Source organism: Agelaius tricolor, unplaced genomic scaffold, assembly GCF_023055355.1.
Source record: "Agelaius tricolor isolate 1412-34295 unplaced genomic scaffold, bAgeTri1.0.p SCAF_5, whole genome shotgun sequence".
Lineage (NCBI taxonomy): Eukaryota > Metazoa > Chordata > Aves > Passeriformes > Icteridae > Agelaius > Agelaius tricolor.
Window position 1 is genome coordinate 10,663,704 of NW_027269265.1, and position 11,422 is coordinate 10,675,125.

The following is an 11,422-nucleotide window of genomic DNA, read 5'->3' on the forward strand; positions in this document are numbered from 1 at the left end:
CAGTCCATCACCCAGGTGTCCTGGGCAGTGACAAACTTGTGTTAGACCTGGCCTGAAATAAAGCTGATGCAGCTGGAGAGCTGTTCTGGCCCTGTACCTCTGTACCTACAAACTGGGAATGCAATTCCCCTGGCACAGACACACTCACAGGTTTGGGCTGGTAGATGACTTTTCTATTTTTTATCAAGGGGAGGCTCTTAATTATTTTTTGTGTGTAAATTTAAACCTCTAGGTGAGAGGAGAAGAGTGCTTATTTTTCAGCTGTGAGAAAGGGGATACCCTTTCCCTTGTGAGGATGTGTGTGGCAGCAGCAATCAATATCTGTCTCTGTCAGGTCAGCAGCAAAACACAAAGAGACTGAGCTGTGCCATGAAGACAATGGCTGGAAAGGTGCTCAGACTGAATGTGGTCTGTACTCTGTCCCCTCCCAAACACAGGAGCAGTCAGTCAGTCCTTTGTGGAGAGGTATGGCCAGAAAGCATCACAGATTTGCAGTCCTAGGAAGGGACAGAGCAGAGGAGAGACCCAGGATCTAGATTAATGATGGCCCCAGGGGGTTGCTAGGTCCTCATTAGAGCAAGTGCTGATAATATTCTCATGCTTATGGTGATGTCTGCTCTTTCATTCCTCCATCAGCAACACCTCCCACACCAACTGAGCTCAGTGGTCCTGGAGAAGGGAGTGCTTAAAGGTGAGGTCAAGGTAATTTCAAGAGATGCTAAAAGAAAAAGTAAGGGCAGGCTGGCAGCCAGGAAAGGAAAATTTGCCCCATTGTTAAAGAAAGAAAAGAACATCAGAGAGCTTTTAAAACGTCAGGAGTGGAGTATTGCTGTTTGCTCTTTGCTTATTGAGTAGAATTGGAGGGACATTTGCCTTAAATATACCTTCCATAGCAATACACAGAAACATGCTTTTTAGTGTACTTTAAACATAAGTTGTAATAGTCTCTGGATAAAAAGGCAGTCATTATTTCTTCGAGCACACTCTCTACTGACGACCAAATGTTCCAGTGTGGCAGACTGGTGGCTTTAAAAATAGCTGTTCACTCCCAAGGCTCTGAGCATGGCTGGGAGGTAAATTAAATGTTTGACTGTGAGAAGTCATTGATGTGGTCCAAGAGCTGCAGCCAGCAAATCCTCATTTCACTGAAGCCAGTGGAAACACAAGGCAGTGGGAAAAGGTTGCAGAAAGAGAGAGGGTTTGAGCGTCTTCAGGAAGCTCCAAGTCTTTTGGGAGCTGTTTTAAAAATCATTACTTGCTGAACTGTTAAAAATCCCAGAAAACTGGGTGGAAGGGCACTGTCAAGATGCCTTCTTGGATGCCATGGCTGTGCCATTTCTTAAGGTACTTGTCCAATCTCTTGTTAAATATCCAAAGACAGACCCCACGTGCCTCTGCTCAGCAGCTCCAGCTGCACCAACCCAAAGCTCTGCTGGGTTTTGTGTGAATCTCCCCTGTTGTAACTTGAGCACATTATTTTTGTCTTACCCACACTGTAATGGGGAAAAATGTATTTTTTTTCTTTTCTTCACATCCTTTGAATTCTTCTTCTCTTCTCCAGAAGAACATACCCATCTCTTCTGACCTTCCCAAGGGCAAGTTGTGGTTTTGGGTCCTTGCTCACCACAGCTGTTGTCTCCTCTGAACTCCCTCCAGTGAATTAAGGACCTTAAAATGCCTCCCAGCTGAATGCAGTAGTTGAAGCTAAAATTTTACTGATGTTAAACAGACTTGAATTACTTCATGTGTCTTATCAGCTGCAATCCTGTTTGTATGTCACAGTACAGTATCTGGCTTTTTTACAACAGCAATGTTGATTTGCAGTCAAGGTGTGACCCACTAAAACCTTCAGGTCCCTTCCTACCCAGCTGATACCAAAGTAGCTTCTTATCTCCCATAAGCAGGAAAGCCTGTTCCTTCCTCTAGGCGAGAGTTCAAATTTGTCCTAATTGAGTTTTATCCTATTTTTTTCAGAATATTTCTCTTTCTAATGATTTTCAGGGGGTAACTTAACACTCATTTATGATCCAGCACGGATCTGCCTGTCCCGTGCTGGAGAAATTTGCAAATAGAATAAGGATCTTTTCTATCCCAGCTCCCCACTACTCCCACCCTGTGCCCTGGACATGGCACTCCAGCATCAGTTTGTTCTTCAGCCTGCATTTGATACACATATATTTTCCAATGGAAATATACTTGTGAAATAACTGTGACAAAAGGGAGAAAGGGAGGGCACTCACTGGAAAGTTTCATTTTTGGCAAAACAGCAATTTCATGAGAAATTTCAGGAAATGTGAAACTATTGATTTTGTCTCAATTGTCAATTTTCAAAATAAAAAAATTCTTCTTTTTTTTCCTTTAAGTCAAGTTTTTCTTTTCCACTCCCTACCCTCATCACCACCTCCTCTCAACTTTTCCTCCATATGCTTGCCAGGGAAAGTACAGTGTTCAGATATTTTTTCCAAATCTTCCTTTTTCCACTGTCTAACCTTTCAAGACTTCAATTTGAAAAAGTTAAAGAATGGAAAAAAAACCCTGTGTAAACAAAAATTGCTGATTTTTCTCGGGCATGTGTGTGGAGCCACTCTTGTGCAGGGACACAAGGAGGAGAATCTTAGTTAAGAAAAACTAACATTAATGTCACTCAGTGGCCAAGAGCAAGCACCGGGGAAGAAGGGAAAGCACTGCAAAAGCAAAATGCATTAAAAGGCTGGAGGAAGGAGGTGTTCTGCTCTGAGCTGGCAATGCCTAAAAACATTCACCATCTGAAAAGGGTTAATGATCTCCCTTCTTCCTGCCTTCCTTTGCCCTGGGCAGGTTTTTCTGATGGGCTGTATCTCCTCAGTCTGGTTCTGCTTCTCATGGGGGTGCCTGTGACACAGACAGGTCCAAGGCCCTCTGTGGCTTTCTGTCCCATCTCTGTAGGACTAGGTACATCATATTCACACCATAGCAGCAGTAAGAATTTTCAGTGACCATACACAGGATGAAAGCCAATCCTTTTTTTTTTTTCCCTTCCTTAACATTTCATGCGAAGAGCCAAGAAAGAACTGATTACAAAAGTACAAGGGATAAACTCTTCCATAAATTTAAAAAACAGCACTATTACTTTTGGAGAGGGCACAAATTGTGACTCAGAGCAGGACTGCTGACTGGAGTTCAGCTGGCCAATGTGTCATCCCAGAGAGCAGTAAGGCTGCTTCTCTCATCTGCTGGATAATCCCTCTCCCTGCTGAAGGCAGTAATTAAGGGCCATGTTTTCAGCAGCCCTACAAAAATAGGCTTGTTTGACTGCAGGAACTGGACAAATTGCAGCATATGTAGGTAGCACCATGGCACAAATACTGATTTTCCACATGCACCCAGAGACACCGAGGGCTTATTCTGGGTGAGCCATTGGAGATATGGCTGGAGCTGCCTGCATGCCCTGTACTAGTGCCTACAGCCCACATCCTACAGGAACACTCACCACACTTCCCTGGCTCCAAGGATGACTGGAGGGGGTGGCAAGATTTCAAGACCCTCTTGCCACATTGAAACAGGAAGAAATTCATTACAGTGAGCGTGGTGAGGCCCTGGCACAGGTTACCCAGAAAAGCTGTCATGACCCCATTCCCATCCCTGGAAATGTTCAAGGCCAACCTGGATGGGCCTTGGAGCAACCTGGCTTACTGGAAGGGGTCCCTGGCTATGGCAGGGGTTGAAACAAGTTGATCTCTAAGACCTCTTCCAACCCAAACTGTCCTGTGATTCTATGATTCTTCATGTCTTGACCACAAGGCAGCTGTTTCTTCCCACTCTCCCATGATTTCAGCCTTGACTGTGACTGAAAACCAGAAGAGGTTGCTCAGGGAGGTGGTGGTGTCTCCATCCTCGGAGATATTCAGGATCTGAGTGGCCCTGAGTAACACACTTTCAGTGCCCTGGCTGTGGCTGTTGCCCTGCTGAAGGCTCACTGCCAGATGTGTGGCTGTTCCCAGGGCTTATCAGACAGTGAAGATCATAAGCCCTGGGCTTTTCTGACAATAAACAACTTGAGTTTCCACTACCTTTTCTTTTCAAACAAACTGATGCATTTTATGATGGCTGTTGATAAACTGCACTTATTTCAGAGTTGTTGGAAATGCCTTGGTGATTTTTCTTTATGTCCCTATTAGAAATAATTTGTTTTCCTTTTCTAGGTAAGCAAGCACAAACATAACTCTCCCATCTCTGTCTTCAGAGTTGATTGGAACAATCAAGTTAATTACTGACATTCTTTATAACACTTGGTATTTTCTGCCTAAAGACATTCTGACCTCGAAGGCTCTGAACACACAGGGACAGTGGAGAGGCTGCTCCATTCTCAGGCAGACCCTGGTGAAGGCACAGTTAAAAACAAAAACTTTAAATATTCTGCTTCATTTAACTATCTCAACAACAATCTGTTTATCACATGGAAAACATTTTTTAAGGTTTCTGAAAAGTTTGCCCAATGTTTTAGGCATCTTTCTCTTTTTTTCTTGCTGAATGAAAACCTCATCCTCTCGGTTCTCAGTCTGATGGAGCTGGAGATTTGGGATGGATACTCATATACTAATTGTGCAAGACAACATTTACTGAATAACCTGCAGCAGAGAGGGAAGTGATTGCAGACACCTTTATTGTCTGCTATTAATTGGTATACCTGTTGCACAGACCTGTTGGTACCATGGGATGGAGCAGTGAAAGATGAAATCATGGTAATTGCAATCTCCCCTCAAGCTATCATTTAATTTACATTTTAATTAATTTATGTTGAAGCAATTAAAAGCATGAAGGAAAGAACGTGCCAGTGTCACTTAAGGACTGTGAGTCAAAGAGGAGAGTTTGGTTCAAGACAAAGTCAATTTAAAAATAATGCTTTGTAATTTACAGTTCTGTCTATGTGACTTTTCTAAGTCCTTTGGAAGCTTGAATAAAAGAAAAGAAAGTTCTAGAATCTTGGCCATTTTGAGACATCAGTGGCTTCCTTTGTTTTCAAATGGGGAAACTGAAGCAGAGAACATTTGAACATCAGTTCTTTGAGCCCAAGGATAAAAACCACAGCAGAGCTGGAAATCAGATCCTGAGCTTTAGAGCAATCCAGGTATCTTCCTTACAAGAGCATTCTTCCAACTGGCACACAAAAAGGAATTATGAAAGACATGTTTTTGTGAGTAGGGTGATGTCTTTTGCTACACATATCTCATAACCTGGCCTTTGGCTGCTCAGCCATTTGGTGTTCTCAGAAAATGGCTGTTAATAATGACAGTGTTGCTAGGTCTTATGATTTTAATATTTATTGTTTTCTTAAAATCTCAGCTCTTAGATGCAGAAGCTTCATTTCTTTTTAAATGAAACTTAAAAGAACTTAAATGTATCTTTGAATCACACCCAGTGTAGCATATCTCGACTTTTCCAAGCCACCTCCACAGTTCTGAAGGACAGGTTTGGGACTTTCAGTGTTGCTGCTGTTGCACATCAAATGGGAATGAGCCTGGAGGTGCTGAGCTGCTCTGAGCAGTTGGCAAGAAGTGGCTGCCCCTCAAACAGGGGGACAGCAATGCTGACTTCAGCTGTTTGGACAATAGATTGGTTCAGCTCTGAGTGCCAAAGTGGGGAAAGAAAGCAGCTGGGTTTGCTGTAATGGGGAATACAAACAGCTGAGAATTAGGTGCTTTCACAGCAGCAGCAAATGCAGGAAAGTGCTTACACTGATGAGGAGACTCAGTCACCAAGAGATATCAGGCTAAATCTGTGCTGGGGTGCAGCAAAGATATGACAGGAAATTGATAATCTTATCATAGGGAATTGTCTGTTCCCCTGTTATACTCCTATAAATTGTATAAGGGAGGACACAGGGCAGAGAGTTTTCTCTTGATACAGACAGGGATAGCACACAGCCCAGCCTTGGAGGTGATGAAGAGAGAGGGCTGATCCCCAGAAATCATTGGTCTCCATGCAGGAACATGCAGCTGGGCTGGAGAAACCCAGGGAGAAAAACCATCTTTGCAGCAGCAGTCTGAACTGAAAAAATAATTTACTGCTCTGCTGACTAATTTTGATTTTTTTTTTCTATACTGAAGGGGTTTCTGTTCTCTTCTGCTCACAAAACCTGGCTCTCAAATTTTGTGTATTTGTAGAGGTCAGTGTGGGGAAAAGGGCAGGGTGCATCCCTCCAAGATTTATCTGACTCATGTCTATCACGAGAGGCACTGGCACCAGTGGAGACAGGTGTGACAGGGGTGGCTGGGAGCCTCATGAGCAACCAGGCTGCAAGGACACTTCTGCCATCAGCATGGACATGGTCAGGGCTGGCTTGGACACCCTGTGTGTGATTGCCTGGACACAAAAACTCCAGCCCCTGAGGAAGGCAGCATGTTCATGCCCTCACAGGGGGCTTGCAGAGCCATTGGTGTAGGAGCTAACCCACTTTTCCTGGTGTTCCTCCCTGCACTGTACCTGCAGGGAGCACGTCTCCATCCTTCCCTGCTGCTCCTCGTCGTGGCAATTGCACTGGAGCTCGGAGGGATGATTTGTCTCATTTCTTTAACCTTTCACCATTGTGGAAGGAAGTTTTGAAAACAGCTTTTTAGTAGGGCTTGTAATTCTTCTGCTCCTTTTGCCATGCCTTTTTCAGTGCATGCAACGGGCCGTGAACAAGGCTGCAAAAGAGGTGTTCTTGATGCAAACAGGAGGGGGAGAGAAGCAAACAGGAGGGGGAGAGAAGCAAGCAGGAGGGGCAGGCTGCAGGTTCTCCACCAGAGTTTGCTCCCTGCCTCCTCGCAGAGCCTCAGGGGTGGTGTGTCCCTGCCGAGCACTGCCCGGAGGGGGCTGCTCTGGCTGCCATGAGCCTCCAGCCCAGGAGCATTTCCACACCATTATAGCCAGAGACTGGGGCATTCCCGAACCAGTCCTGGGCTGGGGAGAGGCTGTGCTTTATTTACCTTCATGGCCCTGCAAAAAGCTGCTGAAAACAGGAGACTCCTGGCTGGGGAGGGATGGGGACAGGAGCGAGCTCCCTGCGTCCCTCGGCTGGTGGCAGCGCTGGAAACAGGGACCGTGGTGGCTGAGCTGGGGACACCTGGCACCAGCTGCTGGGGGGGCAGCAAGGGAACCGCAAGGAGCAGCCAAGGACACGATTGTCTTTGTCCTGCAGGGAGGAGGTCGGGTGGAAAAAACCACGAGAGATGGGATGAAAATCAGCGAGGAGAACAAGGTCCGTGGGCCAAATCTGCCGCAGCTGCCAATGTCATCAACGCAGGGCTGGCGGGAACCACCCTTTCCAAACACGGCAGAGGACGTTGGATGCTCTCCCAGAAGCACTGCTGCAAACCCACCCAGAACGCTCACGACACAGGCAAAGAGAAATATTATTCTCATCTTTTAAAAATACAAAGTCTGATAAGATATCAAGGAAATGGTGCCGGTTCGGCCCTGCTGCCGCTGCTGGGGGATGCAGCACGTTACCCCAGCCTGGGGACAGAGACTCAGATGTTGCACTGAATGTGGCAGGGCAGGTGCCCAGGACTGAAGGGATGCTCTCTGCCAGGGAGCTGCTGTGAGAGTGAAGGCAGAGTGGGATGCATGGAGGCCCTTGGATCGTGGTCCTGCAGAAGCAGAGCTGTGGCCTGGCCTCGCCACAGTGACCATGAGCTGCCTGGTGATAGGCCTGGCCTTGCCACAGTGACCGTGAGCTGCCTGGTGCCCAGGCCTGGCCTTGACACGGTGACCGTGAGCTGTGTGGTGGCCAGGCCTGGCCTCGCCACAGTGACTGTGAGCTGTGTGGTGGCCAGGCCTGGCCTTGAAAAGTGACCATGAGCTGCCTGGTGATAGGCCTGGCCTCACCACAGTGACCGTGAGCTGCCTGGTGATAGGCCTGGCCTCACCACAGTGACCGTGAGCTGTGTGGTGGCCAGGCCTGGCCTTGACACGGTGACTGTGAGCTGTGTGGTGGGTCTGGGCAGCTCCTCCTTCCAGCCAACCATGCTCCTGACACAGCTCATGTCCCCACCCTGTCCCCTGGGAGAGCCCCAGGACACTCCTGCCAGGGAGAAGTTGAGCTCCCACATCAAAGTGGGTCTTGCACCCCTCAGTTCACCCGTGGGTTTTAAGCCACAGAAAGCCCTGCACTGCCAGGCCCTGAGCTGCAGGAGATATTCCCAGGCTTTCCTCCTCTGCCCCTGCTCCCATGCTGTCCTGCCCATCACTTCCCAGCTTCCTGTGGAGAGATCCCTGTGTTTCCCAAGCTCCAGATGTTGCAAGCACTGACACTTGTTCAAATCTGTCCCTGCAGATCATTAACACGGGAGAGCAGTTTTGTGAGGAGAGGTGAAAATTTTATTAATGCTCTTTTCATGTGGAAATTATACTTCTTCTTCATAGTCTGAGTGATGAAAGAGAACAGCTGTGTCAATAGTCCATAATGGGAGAGAAAAAGAATTGTTAACAGCCATATTGGCTCTTAGAGAATGTTCACAGGCTTTGTTAGAAGCTGGCTGCACAGCATTAAAGTATTGAGGGGGTGAGGGATACAGGTGTGCTCAGAGCATCCCCCAGCCACTGCAAGGCATATGGAAAACTGAGCTGTAGGAGAGTCCTAAAAGGTGAGGCCAAAGTGTCAATGAAGATCAGAGCCCAGATGCCAACCAAGATTTCCTGACTGGGACTTGTGAAATGCAAAAGGTGCTCATCCATGCTGCTGAGAAAGTGCTGCTTGTGGAGGAAAAGAAGCACATCAGGGCAGGTGTCACTGAAGGAAGGAAGACAAATGTCTGGGGAAACCTCATTAATGAGGTTTATCCTTGTGCTGGCCAGCAGGTTCTGGACCATAACTACCAGAGCAAAGGTAAAGAGCAGGGGCTGCTTGGTCCTGCAGGGACTACAGCCTGCAAAAGGGAGCTGAATTCATATACCCTGCAATTGCTTTGTGCATGTTGAGAAGGATTTTGAAAATAACTGTATTTTTTTCCTTTCATATTTTTCAGCTCCATATTTACTCATTTTTCCCTCAAATGCTTATTACCCTTGCAGTAGATATTCCTTTTTATTTACTCCTCCTACAATTCCAGGGTAATAAGAATTGCTTACATTAGAGTTCAGGTTGTTTTTTTCACTGCTTTCTTTAGCTGAGAAACCTTAGAAGCACTTTCCTAGGTAAAATACTGAAGCTTCACATTTTAGGTAAGTTGGCAGGTGTCACAGAAAGTTTTATTCTGAAATGTAGTGACATCAAATTAAAAACATCAACTCTCTGTCATCTAAATGAATGCTTTTCCATGCAATACCCAATGTGATTATTCCAGAGAGGGTAGAGAGAAAATATTTCTATGTTCTTTTCATTTTTTATGAAAATCCCTCATGACCCTAATGCCCCAAGTTTTCCATGTGGTTTTCTTCATATCTTATGCAGTGAGATGCTTTATCTTAATTTTAAACATCCAAAATCTCAAAAAATTAAATGGTTCTTCCTCTAGAAACCTCTGTTTTTTCCCACTGACTTAAAAGAGAAAAGCCTCATGTCACCTGGCATGTCACCATGGGTCAGGGAGTGAGCAAACAAGGTGGAAGGAAGCCCTCCCTGCCCACAGGTACATCTGAAAACTTTGTTTTGTGTGTCCTGTATATTTAATAGAATAATTTGGAGGTTCAGAGTTAATTGTTGTGGTAGTTAAGCTGCTCAATGCTCCTTTGGGCAAGTGCACAACATTTCTCCTTCATCTGGAAGAAAGGCAGGAGCCCTTCAGAGCAGAATGGCAGAAATTAAGAAGGTTGTCAAAGATGGCACTTAATTAGCGACCCCTTAATGCCCTATCCTCTGCATTTGATGTGGGCAATCAGGAGAAGGTGTTGCCAAGGCTACAAGAGATTGTCAGTCTGCCTTCCAGGTCCTCTGTGGCTTCTCTTCTCCCCCTAATTGTGCCTGCACGTTCTGTTTAAATACCATCTGCCTCAGCTGCAATTTGCACAAGTATCTCAAGGGGCTTTGCTCCTGATTCTCCCATAATCTGCCCTTTGTGTGCTAACTCTCTACGAGATGGTCTTGTTACAGGGAAAATACACTTGTCTTCAAGAATGATAAAATAAGGATGTGAAATAACAAAAGGCAAGCAGGTCAAATCTGAGATCAGTGTTGCCTGAGCCAGATTCCCTTGCAGATAATTCCTGAAAACATCTTGGGATCAAGCAGCAAAGCAAGAATTTGTCATAACTTCTGAAAGGGTTAGTAGAAGACCCAGTCTTTATTGAAGATCGATCTGCTGCCCATTAGTGCTTATATTATAAAAAAACCCCAACTGGTATCAGCAGGATGGTCAAATGGGGAGTAATAACTTTGCACAGTGACCCACAGCAGCAAGGTAGATCCAACCAGGTTTGAAACTGGTTGAGTTTCACAGGTTAGATGCTGATCTCTTTCTGCTTTCAGTCTCTCTTTCCACAGAGACTTTTCCACTTTTGTCTATTTTAAATAAAATTAATTTAAGGTGGGCTGGTGGGGTTGGTGCTGACATATAACATCCCTTATTCAACCAGTCTGATCCCAACACCACTGGAAAATTATTTAAAAGTAGGACTAGTCCTTCCCAGCAGGTACACAGTAAGATATTTTTCAGTGTCTTACCAATACCTATGCATTTCTTGTAGAATACAAGAAGAGTATGTAATAGCCAAATAAGTAGAATTTATTAATAAATTCAGGTTCCTCCTTCTTGCTCTTGTACTCCCACAGGAGGTTAAGCAATGCTTTTTCTGAGAGCATTGCCTTTGGAAAGGCCCACCAGCATTCTGCTCTGGGCTGTCCTGCTAAGGGCTACCCTTTATTCAAGCTGCTTGGCTGATTCTTCTGGTTATAAGACCCTTTTCTTCTTTTTGTTTAGTTTTCAGTCTTTTCTTTTGTTTGGGCTAAAATGTAAGATTAAGAGCATTCTGACTAAAACAGGTCAGAATATATTTACTGTATACTTAAAAATGTTAGCCTAAAGTAGCAGTTTCTGAGAATAAAGCAGAAGAAAGCATAAAGTTTTGCCCATTTTGTGAAAGAATGGCAGGAGTGATTTGAAATTTGATGGGTGTCTCGTATCAAGATAGTATTACTCTGTAAAAAATTCCCCTAAATGAAGCCAAATGAGTGAACTTTCAAATATTCACAGTTTGCATAGGAAAAGCTTTCCTGTATTTCACAGGTGATTTCTTCAAGCCTCTCCATTCCACAAGCTCTGTGCACTGCAGGGAAGGCTCCCTCAAAGCAGTGTTGCAGTCTCAGTTCCTCACTATCATTTCTGCACATCACCACATCTCTGGGTCCAGTCTGGAGCTTCCCTCAATATCCAGCAGGAGCAGATGTTTTCTTCAAACAGAACCAGCAAAGAGATTTTTCACTTCATGTCTTATATTGCTTTGTATCTGCAAACCAAGTGCTGTG